The sequence below is a fragment of the Pipra filicauda genome, unplaced genomic scaffold (assembly GCF_003945595.2).
Source record: "Pipra filicauda isolate LSUMZ 115617 unplaced genomic scaffold, ASM394559v2 scaffold18_size4552066_pilon, whole genome shotgun sequence".
In the NCBI taxonomy this organism is placed as follows: Eukaryota; Metazoa; Chordata; class Aves; order Passeriformes; family Pipridae; genus Pipra; species Pipra filicauda.
Genome location: NW_024104298.1, coordinates 1,552,741 through 1,570,773, shown reverse-complemented (window position 1 = coordinate 1,570,773; position 18,033 = coordinate 1,552,741). Strand labels below are relative to the sequence as shown.

General features: G+C 61.3%; 1 protein-coding gene across 7 annotated transcripts in view; it reads left to right on the top strand.

Annotated features, from left to right (window-relative positions):
• Nucleotides 1-18,033, top strand: part of BCOR (BCL6 corepressor) — an 83,229-nt gene that overhangs the window by 7,547 nt on the left and 57,649 nt on the right. For 5 of the 7 annotated variants that reach the window (XM_039380200.1, XM_039380197.1, XM_039380199.1 and 2 more), the window contains exon 1: nucleotides 16,222-16,656. The exons of 1 other annotated variant lie outside the window; for it this stretch is intronic. The gene's annotated coding sequence lies outside the window, so the exon portion shown is untranslated. Of the gene's footprint in view, nucleotides 1-16,058; nucleotides 16,091-16,221; nucleotides 16,657-18,033 lie in introns of those variants that run through there. One more of the 7 variants, XM_027741963.2, reaches the window with a different exon arrangement.

The following is an 18,033-nucleotide window of genomic DNA, read 5'->3' as shown; positions in this document are numbered from 1 at the left end:
GGGAGACAGCGCACTTTGGCTTCAACTCAGGCCACCTCTCACGCAGAATAGAGTCAGGCTTGCACTGCATGCAGTGATTCCTGGTGTAGCCTGAGAAGATCAGAGATTGGGAAGGTACCAGAGCAGTGCAGTTAATCCCTCTATGACACCTCAGTCCTCTGAGATTCCTGCTGTTTCACGCTGCACAGCAAGGCTATCTCAGCCTTGAGACAGACTGAAAAATGGATGGGCATCATCAGGATGGGCAGAGGAAGGACAATTCCTATTTCTTTATCAGAGGACATGTTTCATCTGGTATCTAGCAGGACAGACAGGTATCTACCCTGCTTAATGTCCATCTTTTGGAGCAGACATTCATGAGAAGGTGAATGGGGAATGGGCTTGGGTGTGAGAGCAGACCGTTTGATGTGGCTGGAGAAGCCCTCAAAAGCTCTCTGTGAGCTGTCAGGAGAAGAATGTCTCAAAACTGAGCCCCACCGCTGTCACTGACAGGACTGAACCACCCTAAGTCTTGTGGGAACTTAACTAGGGCTTTGGCATTGCAAGAGAGGAAAAGGAGGGAATGGTGTAGTGGAGATCTGTCTCCTCTCTATGCACCTCTCTATTACTGCACAGCCAGGGCTCGTGCCAGTGAGAATATGCAGCAGCTGCTTCTTACAGACAAAAGAAAAAAATATGAAGCCCTACTGAAGGGTAGGGCTGATGGAGCACTGAAAAAGCCCCAGCTAGAAAAACTAAGCCAGCTCTGCATTTTGGTCAAGCAGTGCTCAGCATTGTGAATTTGATGAACAACACTAGTTCGCATGAAGACAGGTGACTTTTTAAATGGGATTTTAATAAAGTCAGTATTGCTAAGGCTATCTATAAAGGCAATCTGCATAGGGTTTTAAACAAGTAAACTTAATGATGCCACTAATGCTTCTGACATGAATGAGACTGCTACTGGAATACTGTGTCTGGCTCTGTTTTGGTGTTTGCATGTTAAAAGTGAATTGGCAAGTTAATATGGGATCAGAAGAGAGCTAGAATAGTGATTCAAAGTCTGGGAATCGCATCTTATTGCAAAAGACTAAAGAAATCCCATCTATTAATTTATCCAAGAGGAGGCTATGACTTGGTTTGATCATAGTCTTTAAGTGCCCTAAGTGTCTCTATGGGGAGATTTCTGATAGTCAAGATCTCTTTAATGTGGCAGACAAAGGCATAATGAGATCCTATGTTGGAAAATGAAGCTCTATGAATTCTGAGCAGAAATAGGTGCTTTTTTTTTTTTTTTTTTTTTAAACCAGTGAGGGGACATAACCACTGGAACAACTGAGGCAAGCAGTGGTTTTTCCTGTTACTTAAAAGTCTTCAGAGCAAGATTGGATGCCAGGTTAAAAGCTCAGGCAGAATTTATGAGTCTGATACAAGAACGTCTGGCTGAAATTCACTGGCCCATGATATGTAGCAGGTCAAACCAGCTGATCATAACAGTCCGTTCTTGGTTTAAAAAAATCTATGAATTAGGTATTTCAAGTCCCCTGAGCCTCGATATTACTGGAGGTCTTGAGGGAATGCATTATAAGCTGTCATCATTTAATTGTAAGCAACCAGGGGCATTGCCTTTTTCCTTTTTTTTTGTTAATACACTTCTTTTCCAAAGCTTGTTAGACACCAGGGTTGAGCAGCTGTTAGCAAACATGACAACATTTTAGAAACGGTTCAAATAATTCTCCTTCTCCCATTTGCTCAGCTTTGTTTCGCAGCAGCACAATTTCATTCATGCCGCATCTACCAATGCTTCTCCAGACAAAATAGCAAATTCCAGCAAAATGAAAAAAGCAACCTCTGTACTTAGGGTAGGCTCCTTATACTATGTCTTCTCCCATGTACATCCCTTAATCTCACAGATACATTACAGGCTTTCTCTCAGCACCGTGCATGAACAGAGCAGGGAAGGAGTCCATCCATTTTTTAGCGCAGGCCCCTCGGATAGGTAGGAATCCATTGTCTGTCGCAGGAGTGCTTGGCCTACAGAGCTCCTGGTTTGTTTGAATAAATGGCAGAGAAGGAGAAAAAGGTATTAAGGAGACACCTGGTACTCCTGAAATTATTCAAGCTATTAACCTCCTTGAGGTTTCATAAAATGGCCTCCAGCGAATGGTCAGAATGTTTTTCTTACACTGGAGGAGTAGTTTCCAAGACAGCATAAACTTTCTTAATATCTCTTCAAAGGAGAAAAAAAAAAAAAAAGAGAGAGAAAATAAGATAGCAGAAAATTCCAGCCATGGCTCTCGGGAGTCTTGAAAATCATATCCACGGTTGCGTAGACATTCTAAACCTCTGATACATTCAGTGCCTCGTTAGCCTCAGTTATCAAAACTGAAACAAGAGGTGGTAAGGGAGCGCAGCAAAAGATGGAGTTTAAAGTCGCTCGAGGACTGCACTCCCGTCGGCGGGAGTCCTCAACCCCTCCCTCCGCCTGCGCTCCGAACCCCCGCGGCGTTTGATATGCAGGCAGTGAGTCAGAGGGACGAGGCTCCGCGGGCTCGGCGGGGCGGGGGGCGCCGCTGCCTCCCCGAGGCGCGGGCGGGGAGGGCGGCGGGGATCCGAGCAGCGGGGGGAAAGGTGAACCCGGAGCCGAGCGGGGCACAAACCCATTAGTCGCACATAACTTGGGAAGACGCTTGGCCTCGCCATGACAACCGGCGGCCCGGGCTGCTCCCACGTCCCGCCGCCTCCCCCGGGAGCCCCTTTCCGTCCCCTTTCCCGGCGCTTGGGGAATGCGGGGCTGGAGAGGCGAGCCCGGTGCGGGTAACAAAAGGGGATGAAAGGAGCTCTGTAGCTCACTTTACACGTCCGAGAGGCATTTTCATATCCCGTAATGAGAAGGGATCATTCCGAGGAAGTTCAGATCAAAGGGGAGAGCATCCTGGGCATTTGCATAATTGCCGGATTTCGGAGCACAGGCTGCAACCTGGGCACCGCACCGGGGGCTGCCCCTCGCTCGTTCAGGGGCTCTGGGGAGGCCCGGAAAGAGGGGAGGCTGCAGACCATGCTCCCGCGGGGTGAGATGCGAGGCCTGCCCCGCGAACAGGATACGGAGGCCGCGGGGCCCCGGGCAGGGTGCTGGGGCACGGCTGCGGTGCCCGACGGCAGGGAGCCCCCGGAGACTCCGAGGGGCGCGAACCTCCCGGTGCGCGGCCAAGCCGTGCCCGGGTCCCCGGGGGCTGCCGCTGTTGTGGAGGTGGTGCCGCTGGGGATCAGCTCCCTGCTCCCAACCCGGCGACATCTGCGGCGCCGAGCCAGCACGTCGCCTCCCCGGCGGCTGGCGGGTGGCTCCCGGCCCGGCGGCTCGCACCGCCACCAGCGAGCGGGGATAAAGGGATTAAACGGCACGCTCGTTCCGCCGGGGGGGAGAGGGAAGAGGGGGGCACTTGGCCGGCTCCAGCCTCCCGCTCCCCCCGAGCTCCTCCCCCGCCGCCCGCACCCCCGGCCCCGCGGCGCTGCCCCCGGCCGGCCCCGGCACCGGGGAGGCACCGGGCGCACCCGCGGTGGCTCATTGTTTCCGCAACCAGCCGGGACTGCCGCCGGCGGCCGCGGTGCTCGAGGCGACGAGGTTCTCCGCCGCCGCTGCTGCTACTGGGAAGGGGATGCCCGGGGACACCCTTTTCAGCCATTTTAAGGAAGCAATGCTGGCGTCTCGCCGCGGGTGCCCCGATCCCCCCCTCCTCTTTGGAAGCCTGTTCCATGCCCAGACGACCCTGACGGAGATGCGGGGGTTCCCCGAAGCCGGCGCCACGCGCACACACCCCGCACCTGCGGTCCCCTGGCGAAACTCCACCCTGCGGGAACACCGCGCTCTCCCTGAGTCCTGTCCTGGGCGTGCGGCCAGCCCTGGCCCCTGCTCCTGCTCCCGCTCCGGTGCAGCCATCTCCCGCTCTAGCCCCAAGGCGGGATGCAGTCGGACCCTGCCCATGCCCTGGCTTGGGCTGCTGCCAGCCCCAGGTGGGGTGTAATGTCCTCACGAGAGCCACGGCTTTTCCCCGCACGGCCGGGCCCGGGCGGGCTGGCCGGGCGCCAGGGAGATGAGATTGGCCTCGGAGCTGGCTGGCGGATGGCATGTTATTGTGAAAAGCGAGGGAGGAAGGCAAATAGGAGTATGGCACCGTATAGGCTCGCCACGTGACCGAAATGTGTTTATCTCGCCCCGGAGAAGCCCGGGCTGCCTGCGGAGGCCAACCCTGCCTTCACGGCATAAGCACAAGTCCCGTGGCCGCGGACGGGGCTGGGCCCTGCGAGAGACCACTTCTGTTTGCTTTTGCTGTCGCTTCGGCTCTTATCATTTGCCTTGTCATTCATCATCAACCTCTCCCGGGCTCCCTCCCCCTTGCTTTCCCCCTCCGCCTCCCCCAGGGTCAGTCGGGAAAAGACTAGGAATCCATCTGAGGAGTGAGACGTGGGAAGGAGGGTCGGATGATGATGTGGCTGGGGGGGGGGGAGAGGGGGGTGTGTGCGTGTAAAAGCAGCTGCACGAAGAACAAAGGTGCTGGAGGGTGGCTTTTGGTAGTGGAGCAGAACCTCGTAAATGGGATATTTCCGTTCACAAGACTCCGCTTGCAACAGTTTCTGTCCTGCCCTTGAACTGACAAGTGAATATCTGCATTGCAACCAGAAAGTAAATCACACCGAGCCTGGCTCGGGGAGGGCGCACACGACTCCTGAGTCGGTTGCTAAGTGCGAAAAAGTGGAAGATTTCAGCTTCCCAGCGCAGCCCTGCTCCTCCGACACAGTATTTACTTTGGGAGCCCAGCGAAACACGCTTAGTGTTTATTACGGAGAGTGCCGGGGCAAGCTCACATTTGCGTGATTAGGAGCAAGCGGAGGAGCGGCCGTGGCGCGGAATATCAAAGCGAGACCGCCTTGGCAGGGCTCCCAGGCAGGGCTTTACTGGCACCCGCGGGATTCCGCGGGGCAGGGCGAGCGCGGCCCGGGCGGCGGCGGCTGCCGCTCCCCGCTCGCCGCCGCCGGGCACGGGGGGAGCCGGCGGCCCTTCGCGGGAGGCCAAAAGCAAACATCGTCCCTGCCGCGGGCTCTGCGCTAACGAGGCGCAGCGGCTGGGCCGGGCCGGGCTCTGCCCCGCTGGCTCGGCGCTCCCCAGCCCCAGCCGCGGCCAGCCGGCCGGTAATCTCATTAGTGCCGTCGCGTTTGGGGAGCAAAGAGCCCGCCGTCCCCGCCTGGCCTCGGGAGAGCAGACAAAGGTCTGCGAGGCAAGGCCCCGCGGCCGTGCCACGCCGCGTCGGTCCTGTTAATGTTCAATCGGGAGCCGGAGAGCCGTGCCTCTCCTCCCGGCCCCGTGCCCGGGGGGCACCGACCCCCGCCCGCCGCTGCCGGGCAGCCCCGCGACGGGGCCGATCCACCGCAGCACGCCTCGCCGCCTTGCCCCGCCGGGATATTTTCTCCCTGGAAGTTATTCTAAAATAACATTTGTGTGCACGTTAATGATTTATTTATATGGCTAATAACGCTTACATTCTCGCTGATATTTGTCTAGGCGAAAGACCAGCTGCGAAATGCCCCGCAGCTGTAGCCAGTGCTAGAACAGAGTGCCTTGGAACCAGAAATCAATGCTCCTGAAATGAACAAGTGGACAACTTATTAGGCTCAGTCACTCCACATGCCGTCCCCTGATAACAAATAGATGAAGTAGGCGCTGTAGAAGGGACATGCCCGGGAAGGCCACACATGCCCACTCCTTCCCAGTGAGGCTGGGTAACACCGCAGGGCACAACCGGCTGCACGGACGTCCCCGGGCAGGGCAGGGGCCACGACACGGCATTAGCGGACTGCCAGGGGTTAGATGGCGATAAATACAGCAAACGCCCAGGAGAACAGCTCCGGGAGTCATTGATAAAGGTGTCCGGTTTCCCTGCTGCTCCAGAAAGCACAACCGACAGGTTCAGCGAGATCACGTAACCGTGGCTTCTCTGCCTAGAAACAGTCACGCTAATTTTGCATTTTTACCATCCATGGGGAGGAAAAATACCTGTCGTCCCGCAATGCAAATCCTTAGGCAAATAGATCTGCAGGCACAGAGGGAGCTGCTGCCAGCCTGACCTACCAGCTGAGAGTCACTGGCCCCGAGTTCAGAGGTGCTGGCCGGCAGCAGCACGGCCCGAAAGCACACGGGATTTTGCGGACTCTCTGTCAGTCCCTCGGCACTCGCTGCTGCCTCAGAAAAGTCAGAGAGCCTGCGGGTAATCTCCGAGGCCTTCATGCATCCCTGGCGAGCAGCGCCCCAGCGCTAAGTGCAATTAACATAACAGACACTAAAATAGGAGAGCGGCGCTGAATTTAATTTGCAGGCTTAAAAAAAAAAAAAGAGAAAAGGAAAAAAAAGCCCAACTTAGCACTTGGAGCGGTCTGGTGATGAACGCAAGGAGTGATGTGCAAGGCGGCAGAGTTGCCCTCCTGCCTCGGAGAGGGACCGCGAACCCTCTCCGGGCGCTGGGACCACCTTAGTGCGCGCAGCACCGTAAAATATTTCTAGACAGGTAAACTCCTCCGACGGGGATCCCTCTCGTCGAATCGCTCCAGCGCAGCTCCCCCCGCTCCCCCCTTCCCGGCGAGTGCTCCCGTGGCGGCGGGGCAACCGCAGCGCGACCAGGTCGCCGGCGCGGGCAGGCACCTCCCTGAGCCTCCTTGCTGCCCGCCCCGACACGCACACACCTAGATCCGGCTCACTTTCCTGCCCCCGCTGCCTCGGGGAAGAGGGAGGAAATGGAAGGGGGGGAGAAGCGGCGGGGTAACCCCCTCCCCTCTTTTCCTTCCCCTCCTCCCCCCGGCCTCCTGCAAACTGCCGCTGAAGTTCACAAAAGAGCGAGACATAAAGAGATCGAGGTTTACGAGAAAAGGGAGAGACGAAAACAGCGAGGTAAAGATAAAATTTAAAAAAAAAAAAAAAAAAAGAAAGGAAAGAAATTGTCGCAACAGAGGGACCCACCGAACGGCTGGGAAGCTGGTGGTATCCGGCCGGGGGAGAGGGGGGGAAGGAAGGAGCAAAGAGGGCTTTAAAAAACTGGAAGGCAAAAGCTGTTGGGGAGGAAGTGTAAACCGAGAGGGAGGCTGGGGGAGGGGAGAGAGCGCCATCTTTTCATGTCACAGTCACAGAGACAGCGCTAGGTTCGGCCACAGTGTCTCGGTTTCTTTTTAACAGCGGAAAACGTGCGATTAGCAGGCAGACGGGCGGAGACTACCAGCCCTGCGCGCACACACAGCCCGCAGCTCTGTCTCAGCACCGTGTAATCCCAGCGCTCAGCCCTTCTGCACCCCCTCATTAAAAACCCGGAGATTTCCTCCTCCTCCGCTCTCCGAGGAAAACAACGCCTGCCACTGCCTGAACCCGGGCAGCGCCGCCCGCCCGGAGGCCGCCCAGGGGCCCCGCGCTCCCCGCCGTCCTGCACGGCGAACTGCGCGGTCCCCGTCGCTCGGCCCCTGCTTCCCCTCGGGAGGCTGATGCTCATCCCCCCCCCAATACCAAAGGGCCGCCCCCGAGGGGACGCAGGGCGGGGACTGGGGGGGGGGGAAAGCTGGCAACAGACCTCCCGTCTCCCGTCCCCAGGGGCTGCTGTTCCCCCGCTGCCAGGGCGGCTGCTCGCTTCCCACCCCCCCCGCGCCCTCCCTTTATCCATCCCGAGGGCGAGGGTGAGGTGCGCCGAGCCGGAGCTCCCCGCACTGGGGGCCGGCAGCGGGGAGCAGCGCCGGGATCTCCCGGGAGCTGGCGATCCGGCGGCGGAGCCGGGCACCGCCGCCCACGGCCCCATGAACAGCGCTTTATTCCGCAGCGCTCAAACCCCTCATTGTGTTTGGCAGAATCACCTGCCTCCTCCGGAGCCGGGCGATTAATTTAATGTGATACAGAGTGCGCTCCCTCCCGGCCCCTCCTCAGCGGGGAGATCTCCGGCGGGCGCTCCGCGCCGCGGAGGAGGGGCACGGCACAGCACGGCAAGGCGGGCTGACATCCTCCGAGCACCGGCTCTCCCGGCGGCGCTCGGGGAAACCTTCCCCGCCCGGTAGCGGTGGAGCGGCAGCTCCGATCGGAGTCGCACATAAGCATCCGCCGCGCAGACCTGCTCGGTGCCCGGGGCGGGGGGGGGCTGCGAGGCGGGCGGGGGCCGAGCCAAGCCTGGCGAGGGGATTTGCTGGGTCGTTGGCTGCGCCTGGGGAAAAGCGGGCGGGGGGGGGCTGTTGGCTGCGCCTAGCGATGGGGGATTTGAGAGAGAAGGGGAGGGGGTTGCTGGGCTCGGTGGAGGGGGGTGCTCACCGCCGCGACTGCTGGGGACGGCGGCTGTTATTATTATTATTACTGTTATTGTTATTTTTAGGGGGCGGCGGTGGTGGGAGCGGGGGGAGGTGGGGCGGTCTGCGCTCGGCGGGGGGCGACGTGGAAGGGGGAGCCGCCGGCTGCTCCCGCGAAGGGGGCATGAGGTGAGGGAGGTGGGAGAACCGTCTACTCTGTTTCTAATAAAGGAAACGACTTTTATTGAACGATAAATGCAGGGGAACGAAAGTCGTGTGGGTGCGCCTGGTGGGGGCGATTGATTTGGAAGGGGAGGGGTGGCGGCTACCCGTGCCGGTGCGGGCTGTTTGGGGCGGGAGGGGCCGGCTGCCCTCGGTTGCTCCTGCCCGGGAGGGATCACGGGGAGGGGGCGTCGGCCGCCCCAGTGGAAGGGGACGAGGGCTGCCCCTGTTCATGGGGGGCTGGAGACGGGGAGCTCGGGATGCTCGCGGTGGGGGGTCCGGCGGGAGGGGGGACGTAGGCCATGGGGTGGTGCCGCCTGCCCCTCTCGGGCAGGGGAGGCTGAGGGGGAGGTGTCGGCTGCGCCTTGCCAGTTGGGATTTGATAGGGGCGGTAGGAGACACGTCTCCTGTTTCTAATAAAGGAATCGGCTTTTATTGAAGGATAAATGCAGAGAACCAAAGTCGTGTGGGCTGCAGCCGCCGAGCTTCGTTAGCTGCCGATGTGACTGTGAAGATAAAACGCTGCACAATAATTCGAGCGCGAACAGCGCCGGGGATGGGGACGCGCACTCCCCGCTGGTCCTGGCCCCCGGCCCCCTCGGCCCCGGCCCCGCGGCGGAAGGTGCCCGGGGAGCCTCAGACCGTGTTAACGGCTCGGCCTTGGGACTTCGCCAAGTTTCTCTGACTTAGGGGAACTCTGGGGATGAGTAATCGCGCCAGGCTAGGGTTTGGGAGGGAGTTGTTTTTTTTTTTTTTTTTTTTCTCTCGCTCGCTCTCTTCTTTTTTTCCCCTTGTCATCAGCTGCTGACCCACTCAGTTCGAGAGCACGGCACCTACGGGTTTCTGAGAAGGGCGGCGGGAGGAGACGGGGGATGTGGCGAGCCAGGGGAAGCCCCCCCACCGTCTCGGCTCCCCGGCCGAGCCACGCCGGCTCCGCTCCGGCCCTGAGCACGTCGGGGCAGCGCGGGGTCGCTGCTATCACATCTCCCGTGCGGTGCCCTCGATGTGTCTTTGCCGGGGGAACAGGGGACGCATACACACCCACGCCACACGCATTCTGCTGCCTCGCGTGGAGGCCCGTGTGGAGATTTCCCATGGCAGCGAGGACACGGCGCTGCCGCGCTTTGCCCTCGGGGGAGGTGTCGGGAAGTCTTTCTACTCGACATCTCGGTTTTATCACAGGTGGCGACGGTTCAAGGACGGGAGGGGGAAACTCCGGGCCCGAGGGGAGGCCCCCGGGGACGGGGAAGAAGCGTGTAGCCCCGGCCATGGCAGGCGCGGGCCAGGAAGGACGGCGCCCGCATCCTGCCCGCGGGCCCCGGGGCGGGCGCGGCGGGGCCTTGCCCGGTGCCGCGGAGGGCAGGGCCGCCGCCGTGTGCTTCGGGCGCCGTGCCCGCACCCGGCCTCTGCCTGCGCCTGCCGGGCAGCGGGGTGCAGGGGCGGCCGAGGGGTAGGAAGTGGCCGAGAGGCTCAAGAGCAGAACCCACTCGATACCGAGCGTGGCCGCCCACAGCAGATCCTGCAGCTTGGCTGGGGACAGGCCGGGGGGTGGGGAGTGTTGCCGTCGGGGGTGCTGCAGCTAAACGAACTGGAAAAGGCATCCTGGCTCTCGCTTTGCCTCACCCGCCGCCGCGTGTGGGGCCGGCGCAGGGCTCTCCCTTAGCGCAGCTCCCTGCCCGCTCCACGGGCAGCGAGGGGCCGCGTCCCCTGCCTGCCACGGGGACGGCGAGCGGGCATGGCCGGGGAGCGGCGGGGAGCTGCTAATCTCGGCGCCTGTCAGGTTTCGGTCCTCTGATTACTTGCGTGATTTGGCTTCCGAGAGGAGCGCTGTGAAGCGGCTGCTGCCCTTGTTTGGGTACTGTGGTGGCGGGGGGGGGGGTGAACGACGACTTACGGAGATGAAGTGAGGACGGGGTTTTAAATGGCACTTCTGATCGGAAAATACTTTTATTTTCCCTTGGTTTTTTGAAGCTGCTTTCGAAATGAACATTTTCTGCGATAAGAGGTGACCGATCAGAATCGCTGGGGGGAGGTTGTAAGCAGACGTTTTGCCCCAGCTTACTGTTATCTTATCTTTCACACTTGCAGGGCGAAAAAGTGGCTTATCTTTATACCCACCCCCCTCTCGCCTTAATTGCTAAAAACACTGTGAAGTGTTAAGTACAGGGCTAAAGAATCTCTCCGCGTGTCTGCCATGCGAGTGAAGGGGCGGGGGGCCCTCCGACTTGAAAAATTAGGGGCTTTTTTCTGAAAAGGTACACACGTGTACACACCGAGAGCCCCTCCCTGCCCCCACTCTGCTGCTGCTTTGATGTTGCAGGCTCTCATTTCATATGTATGCACCCCGGCGAGCCACCCGCCGCTGCCGGGCTTCCAGCCGGGGCGCAGATCCCGCTCGGCACGCCGGCGAGCCCGGGGGCCGTGCCGCGGGCTGCGGGCGCAGAGGGCGGCGGGGGCCTCCGCTGTCACCTCTGGGGCGGAGTGAATAACCCCAGTGTTTATGAACCCCGGCGCGGAATTGGTATTCAGCGCCGAGCCACGGCATCGTCTCCTCGCTTTCTCTCTCTCCCCACCCCCTTCGAAACAAAACACAACACAAAAACAAAACCAAAAGGAGGACGGAGGTGATTCATCGACTGTATCCAATTATTAACATACAAGCTGTAGTCTGCACAAACACACCTTCAAACCATGGCGGTTCCCCCGGTCGCCGTATTACATTTAAACTCGGGAGCATGGTGGCTTCCGAGCCTCTGCCGAGCTGCCGCTCGCTGCCGCTCCTCCCCAGGCCGCCGAGGGATGGGGACGGGCCGCAACCCGCGTCCCCCGGGGCTGAGGGACCTCCACCGGGAAAAGGGGTTGTAGCCTCCAGCTCCCGCGCATCGCCTTCAAAGGCGAAGGCTCAACCTCGCCCGCGTCGGTCTCCGGCCGGGCCGGGGGTTTTGTCTGCCTCCGGCTCCTGTTCTCCCCCTGCGCCCTCCACGCCGCCCTCCCGCCGAGCCCCACCGCGCCTCCCGCTGTCCCCCGCCGGGCTCGGGGGAGGCGAGGAGAGCGACAACCTCGCCGGCGCTATTTTTACTCCTCTCCAGACTTGTGCGGCGCACGCCCCCTCCCCTGCAGGGCCTTGCCTAGCGGCTGCATCTCTCCGCTCGCAAGAGCGGCCGAGGCCGCCGGCCGCCCGCCTTTCACCTCCGCCCGCCCCCGCCGGCCCCACTGCCGGCCCGGCCCGGCCCCCGCGCCCGGGGCAGCGCCCGCAGCAGCCCGAGGGGACAGGGCGGGGGACACACACACGGGCGCGCCGCAAGCAGACAAAATGGCCGTGGTATGCAAAGGGGAGAGGTGGAGGGGGCAGCTCGCAGCCAGCCTGCCCTCCTTCTGCAGGGGGGCTGCCGCCCCGTTCCCCAGACTGGGGCCCGGTGGTCTCGGCGCTGCGCTCCCTGCACCGAGCTCTGCCCGGGCCCAGCCAGCGCTTCCCTAACAGCGGGCGGCAGGCCGAGCTCCCCGGCTGGGGGCAGGCCGATAGTGCATGTGTTTGTCCGCCTGTCCCTCCCGGGCTGTCTGCTCCGGGCGGCCAACGGGGCCCCGGGGACCGCGAGCATCTCTGCTGTTTCGTGGAACAGGGAAGGGGTGTGGAGCGAAGCAAACACAACAGGAACGGTTTATCAATTTGCCTTCGTAAAAAGAAGGTAGTGGCGCTTAGTCCGTGAACCGATCGCATCTCAGACTCTTCTGGGGAGACGGAGGGAAAATTATGGATCTCCTGTCAACGGAGTAGCCCTGAACTACGAAGTGAAATTATAGTACTTCTGCTATGCAAAACCCCTTTGCACGGGGAGTTGCATGGCGATGTAACAATATGCTGACGCCGTGTCAGGTCTGAAAGCGCTGCAGACCCTGTATAACGCCAATTGAGGCTTGTCTTGTTTTGTTATTCAGATTTCTACACTTCCATTAAAAACAGCCTTACAATAACCAATGATAAAGGTCTGATTTAAGACACACTCAAGCAGGGCAATTCAGAGCTTAGGACAGTGATCTGTTATTTATAGGCCTTTCCTAGCACTCATCACCAGGCTGTCTGAACACCTCGCTTGCATTAATTCATTTTACCTTCGCAGAGCCCATCTCCCCTCGGTGTCATTTCCTGTGACTGGAGGACCTGCGTGCTCCGGTTGCCTTTTGGTGGGCACGGGAGCGGGGCATGGAGGGGGCCATGCCTTGCCGTTCATATGGTTTAACCCCCAACTTTCTGAGTTGTGCGGGCCTGGGACGCGAGGAGGATGGGGAAGCTTCCAATTAGAGGCGGCGCTGGAGGTAAATGAGAGCCGGCATAAAGCCATCCCACTTGGAAGCCTCCTGCGAGAAGCCCATTCTGCCATTAACAATGGATTTGTCTTTACGAGGAGGTTAAGTACTTAGCATTATCGGAGCAGCCGTTTTTGCGAGCGCATCCTTCGCCGGGCTCCTTGGCGGCCGCAGCGGCAGCGTGAAACCCCCCTCCACTCCCGGGGAGAGCAGTGTGCAGCGGCCTGACCCGGGGGTCAGCTCCCTCCGGGGCGTGTGGGAGGGGGGGAGACCGCCCGGTAATCCGCAAGGCAAGAGCATGCTCTGAATTTTCCGGGGTTAGCTCGACGGTGCCCGCCGGACCCTCGCAGCCGGGCTGGGGCAGGCCGCAAGAGGAGCGAACTGAAGCCCCAATGTCTTCGCCGGGAGCCGCCAGCCTCCCGCTGCAAAGCTCGGGGACCCAGGGAACAAAAAAGGCACAGAGGCAAACAAGCACCGATCTGTTCTTCCCCGCCACGAAGGAAACTGCGTTCACAAAGAAAGAAAGTTTATGGTTAAAAATAAAAGCGGAGCAAGTTTTCCCCGAGATAACTTTAAGTCATTAGTGAAAACCAAAAAAAAACCCAACCATCCCAACCCCACGCTGTAGGCACACACACATGTGATCCGTAGTTCGCAGCTCGGGGGAAGGGAAGAGGGCGACTTTTGTGATGCAAGCGCGGGCCGCTGGCACCGCGGATCCAGACTTGCGGGGAGAGACAAAGCCCAGATCAATGCAGCCGGGAAGCCGCGGCTGCGGCCACCTCGCCAGGAAACGCGCTAGTTCTGCTTTCCTATGGAAAGAAGCAATTTTAATGAGGTTTTCCTAGGAAAAGGAAAAAAAATCCAACAGAGGCCTCCCCTCCAGCTGTGTGCCTGTAACTCACGTGCGTTCAGTCTAATAACTTTTAATGTCTAGCCCTAAAACATCTTTATAAAAAATAGCTTTACAGCGTAATAGGCCAGGTGTCCTTCTGCTTGTTATCGGAGATTAAAAAAATGTGTGGGAGCCTTTTCAGATGCGTGGCCTGGCACGCCAGGACCAACCCCAGCCGCTGCCCGGGGCCGTGTTCCCCGTTGGTCAGCACGGTGGGACCGCAGCCTGGTCGCCGTACTCGGCGGTTCCCCGGGCTCCCCTGTGAGGAAGCTGAGCGGTGCCGCTGGAGTTTCGAGTTTCAGATGGTGGATATTTCACTTCTGCTTTAAGATGGAAGAGTTTTTTAAGAGAGACGTAGCGAAACTCTGAGGCCCGTGATGGCAGTTTCATGAAATGCCAACCCTCTGGCCGTGACCCGGGTGGATGTGTGTGTGTGTGTGTGCTTGCACTTTTTGTCCCCTTCCCGAGCATCGGCCGACCACCACGTTTGTTTTCTTTCCAGACGTGGTGTAGATTCTCGATTAAAAACTTTTGTATTTGGGAGGGGGAAAGCTTCGTAAGGAGAACCTTGGAGAACTGTTACTTTTCCATCTTCAGAGATAAGCAGCAGTGGCGGAGAGCAGGCAGGCAGCCCCGGCCGTCCTGCTCTCGCGCTGCATTCTCATCGTCCTTCTTGCTGCTCCGGTGCTCTCGGCGAGGGAAGCTTTCGCAGCTCGTAGCGTCACCGCAGCCTTTTCCCGCAGGATCCTGAACGAGGCGATTAAAAATCCCCCCCGGGGCGAACTGTCCGCGTTAATCGCCTGGCGTTTGGCTGTCAGTCGCTCCCACACCGAGCGGCGGCGAGAAGGGCTCGATGCGGCGCCGGCGGCGCTGAGGTGGCAGAACTCCCGCTTCCCCGGGAAGGCGCCGGGAGGTGCGGAGGAGCAGTGGGACCGAGAGCCCGCCTGGCCCTGAGGCCGGGGCTGCCCCGGGAGCCTCCGCGCCGCGGGCTCTGCGGGACTTAACCTGGGAGTATCGGCGGGGAATGGGCGTTATGAACGTGAAATTTACGAGTCGAGCTCGCCGAGCCAAAAGTTGCCTTGCCAAAGTAAATAGATGCAGCCGATAACTACCAACCCGGAGATTAAAGGGCTCCACGTTCCGGGCAGGAATCTTAAAGCAGTCGTAGAAATGCCAGGGAGGGAAACGGCGCTTCAGTCGTCACCCTACCCCGGGTTGCCACACCGCTCACACCCGGTAAAAAGCGCGTTAAGGGCTGCCAAAGCCGGATCAAGCGAAAACGCGCTTTAATAAGGTCCCCCTCGGCCCCCCCGCCCCCTGCAATGCAGACGTTGACAAACGAGTGGCTTTTTTTCCATCCCGATTCGGAGCTCGGAGACGAGGACCGGGGGGAAGCGCGGAAATCAGCGCGGCCGAGCCGCGTACCACGCGAAGCTGGGAGCGGCGGGTGGGACCAGAGAGGGGCCCCGGGGTCGGGGGGCGACACACACAGCCCTCCACGGGTGTGGGAGGCTGCGGACGAAAGGGTCCGTGCGTTAGTGTGACCCCCTGAGGGGGGTTGCGACGGCTGCGAGCCCTCGGCAGGACCTGGGGGAGCGGGGATGCCTTTGCGCGACGGGGGGAACCCGGAGCCGGCGGGTCTGGTTGAGGGGCGCGGGCTGCACCGCCGGGGGGGGATTCCGAACACCGCGGTGCTGCGGAGAGCGCGGGGGAGAGCGGGGCAGGAGGGTCGGGGGCGCCCAGCGGAGGGGCCGGGGGCGAGCAGGGTGGCAGGGGGTGGCAGGGCGGCGCGACCCGCCGCGGAGGCTCGCAGCGATGTCTGGCAGCGCCGCCGCCGCCGGGGTTTTGACAGCTTGGAGGAGCGGAGTGAGCGGAGCTTTATGGTAATTGCGGTTCTCCACTGGCCTTCTGGGTAGCGAGAGAGGGGAGTATCGGCGGGGCGGGGGGGCGGCTTTCCCCTCCTGCCGGCCGGGGATCGCGGGAGCGCGGAGTCCTCCCCGGGGCGCCGCAGCTTGGCAGCGACCTGTGCCAGCCGGGGGGAGCGGGCGAGGCGAGGGGCTGGCTGCGCGGCAAGGGGGGGCAAATCAATTAGTTAGGGCAAGAGGGGGGGAAGCGGGAGGGCGGCCGGGCGATCCCTGCCTGGGCAGGGAAACGCAGCCAGGGGAGGGGGAAACTTGCTGAGGGAAAAAGCGGTGGCGGCGCTGCTGCTGCCGCTGCTGCTGGCGGCGGCTCCCTCGGTGCAGCGCCTGCCCGGGGGGAGGGGAAGGGAGGGGAGGCGGCGGCTAGAGGAGGAGGAGGAGGAGGAGGAGGAGGAGGAGGAAGAGAGGGAGGGGGGATGCGAGGGGAGCGCAGCGTGCAGCAGACGGAGCCCGGTCTCCCAGCGGCAAGGTGAGGAAGAGCGGCTTTCCCGGCGGACTAAAGAGGGGAGGGGGGGGGGAAGAGGAAGAAAAAGAGAGAGAGAGAGAGAGAGGAGGAGAAGAGGAGGAGGAGAATTAAATCCCCAGCCACACACACACAAAGCCGCGGCGGCCAGGGCACGGGAGACGGCGGCGCGGGCGAGATGTGGGGAGAGCCGCGCTCGCCAGCGCAGGAACTTCGCCCGGAGCAAGCCAGCAACATGGCGCTGCCAAACCAGAGCCGGCAGCCGGAATGAGCATCGCGGGCTGCCGCTCCCACTCCCGCTGCTGAGCCCAGCCGAGCCGAGGAGCAAAGCCCTTCCCGTGGGCACCTGCCCCGTCGGCGCAGAAGGCGGCCGCGCTCCGGCGCCCCGCAGCTCCCTGCTCTTTTCGCACCCCTTCCCCGACCCGCCCGCGCCGGGGCAAGCCGCGGAACACGCACCCACAAGAGAGGGAGAGTGGGATCGTGAAACTTTTCTCTCCTCTTCCTCCCACTCCTTCCAGGGAGAGAGCAGCAGGGCCAGGCGACGGTGCGGGGACCCGCGGCGCGGAAGGAAGGTCTGTGCTCCGCTCCGCGAACAGCTCCCGTACGGAATAGCCGCCGCCGCGTCCCGCGGTGACGGGGCGGTCGCGGGGCTCCCCCCGACCCGCCGCGGGGAAGGGAAGGCAGAGCGGCGGCGGCGGCGCCGCAGAAAGTTACGGCGCGGGGCAGTGGGGCTCGGGCGGGAGCGGCGGGGTCAGAGGGGTCTGCCGGTGCGCCTCCGGGGCTGCGGCGGCGCAGGGGAAGTTTGGAGGCAGTTGCTGGTAAAGATGCCTGTTTGGGGCAGCGGAGGCGGAGGGGGAAGCACCCCGGTCGCGTTGTTGGCTCCGGTGCGTCCGTGTGGGGAGTGGTGGCGGTGTTCTCGCTGTCTCGCACTTTTGTGATTGGGAAGGCGCCGGAGCGGGGGGCTCCCGTGGGACGGGGCGAGCGAGGAGCGGCGCTGCCGACTCGCGGAGCGGGGACGGCCCCCGCGCCGGGAGGGCTGGGTTCCGCGCTCCCCACCGGGAGCAGAGCGCGGTCCCGCGGCGCCGGGCAGGTGAGCGGCGGGGAGAACCCGCTGCCGGCTGTCGTTCCCCTCGCCGGGAGAGCCCGGGGCGCTGCTCCCCCCTGTCCCTCCGCCCCGGCGGGGCGGGCGCCGCGGCGCACGTGGGGTAGGGCGGCCCGGGGTTTTCCCGTACGCGGAGCTCTGCTGGCGTGAGGTCCGGCGTGACACGGAAGTTTAGTCAGCCCGAAAATGTAGTTTGGAGTTGGGAGAGCGAACCAGAGGAGGTTCGGGGCTTGCCATCAAAGGGCCGGTCGGAGGGGGACGGCCAGGCGGGGAGGCAGCGGAGGCTGCTTTGTGAAACCGGGGCCAAGTGGGGCGGCTCTGCGCAGCATATGAGGCATGCATTTGATGTTCGCGGAGCGAGTCCGGGGGCGAGGGCTGCGGAACGTTCACGTTCCTCTTTCTCGATGTGTGTGTGTGTTGGGTGGTTGTTTTTTTCTTTTTTTCCCCTCCTCCTTCCTCCCCCTCTCGTTTCCGCGATGTCTGTCGGATCCCGGGTTTGTTGATCGTAGAGGGGGCGAGGGGGAGGCGAAAAGAACCTCCCCCATCTACCCCGACAAGAAAAAAAAAAAGCCCCCACCATAGTGAGCGGTGCAAAACTGACAAAGTATGGGAACTGGCTTTAATGGTATCGCCTCGGAGCTCCTCGCGGCATTAATTCCCACTAATGAATCTTTTCCAGAAACTCTGTTCATTGCTTTCATCTGCTCTTTGGAGCCCGCAGCTTTTGTATTCGTGTTTGTATTAAAAGGGGGGGGGGGTGGGTGGAGGGCGGGGGGAGCCCAACCCGCACCATGTAGCCAAGCCTGGATTTTCCAAAGGTTTCTATTAACTTTTTTTTCCCGCCCCC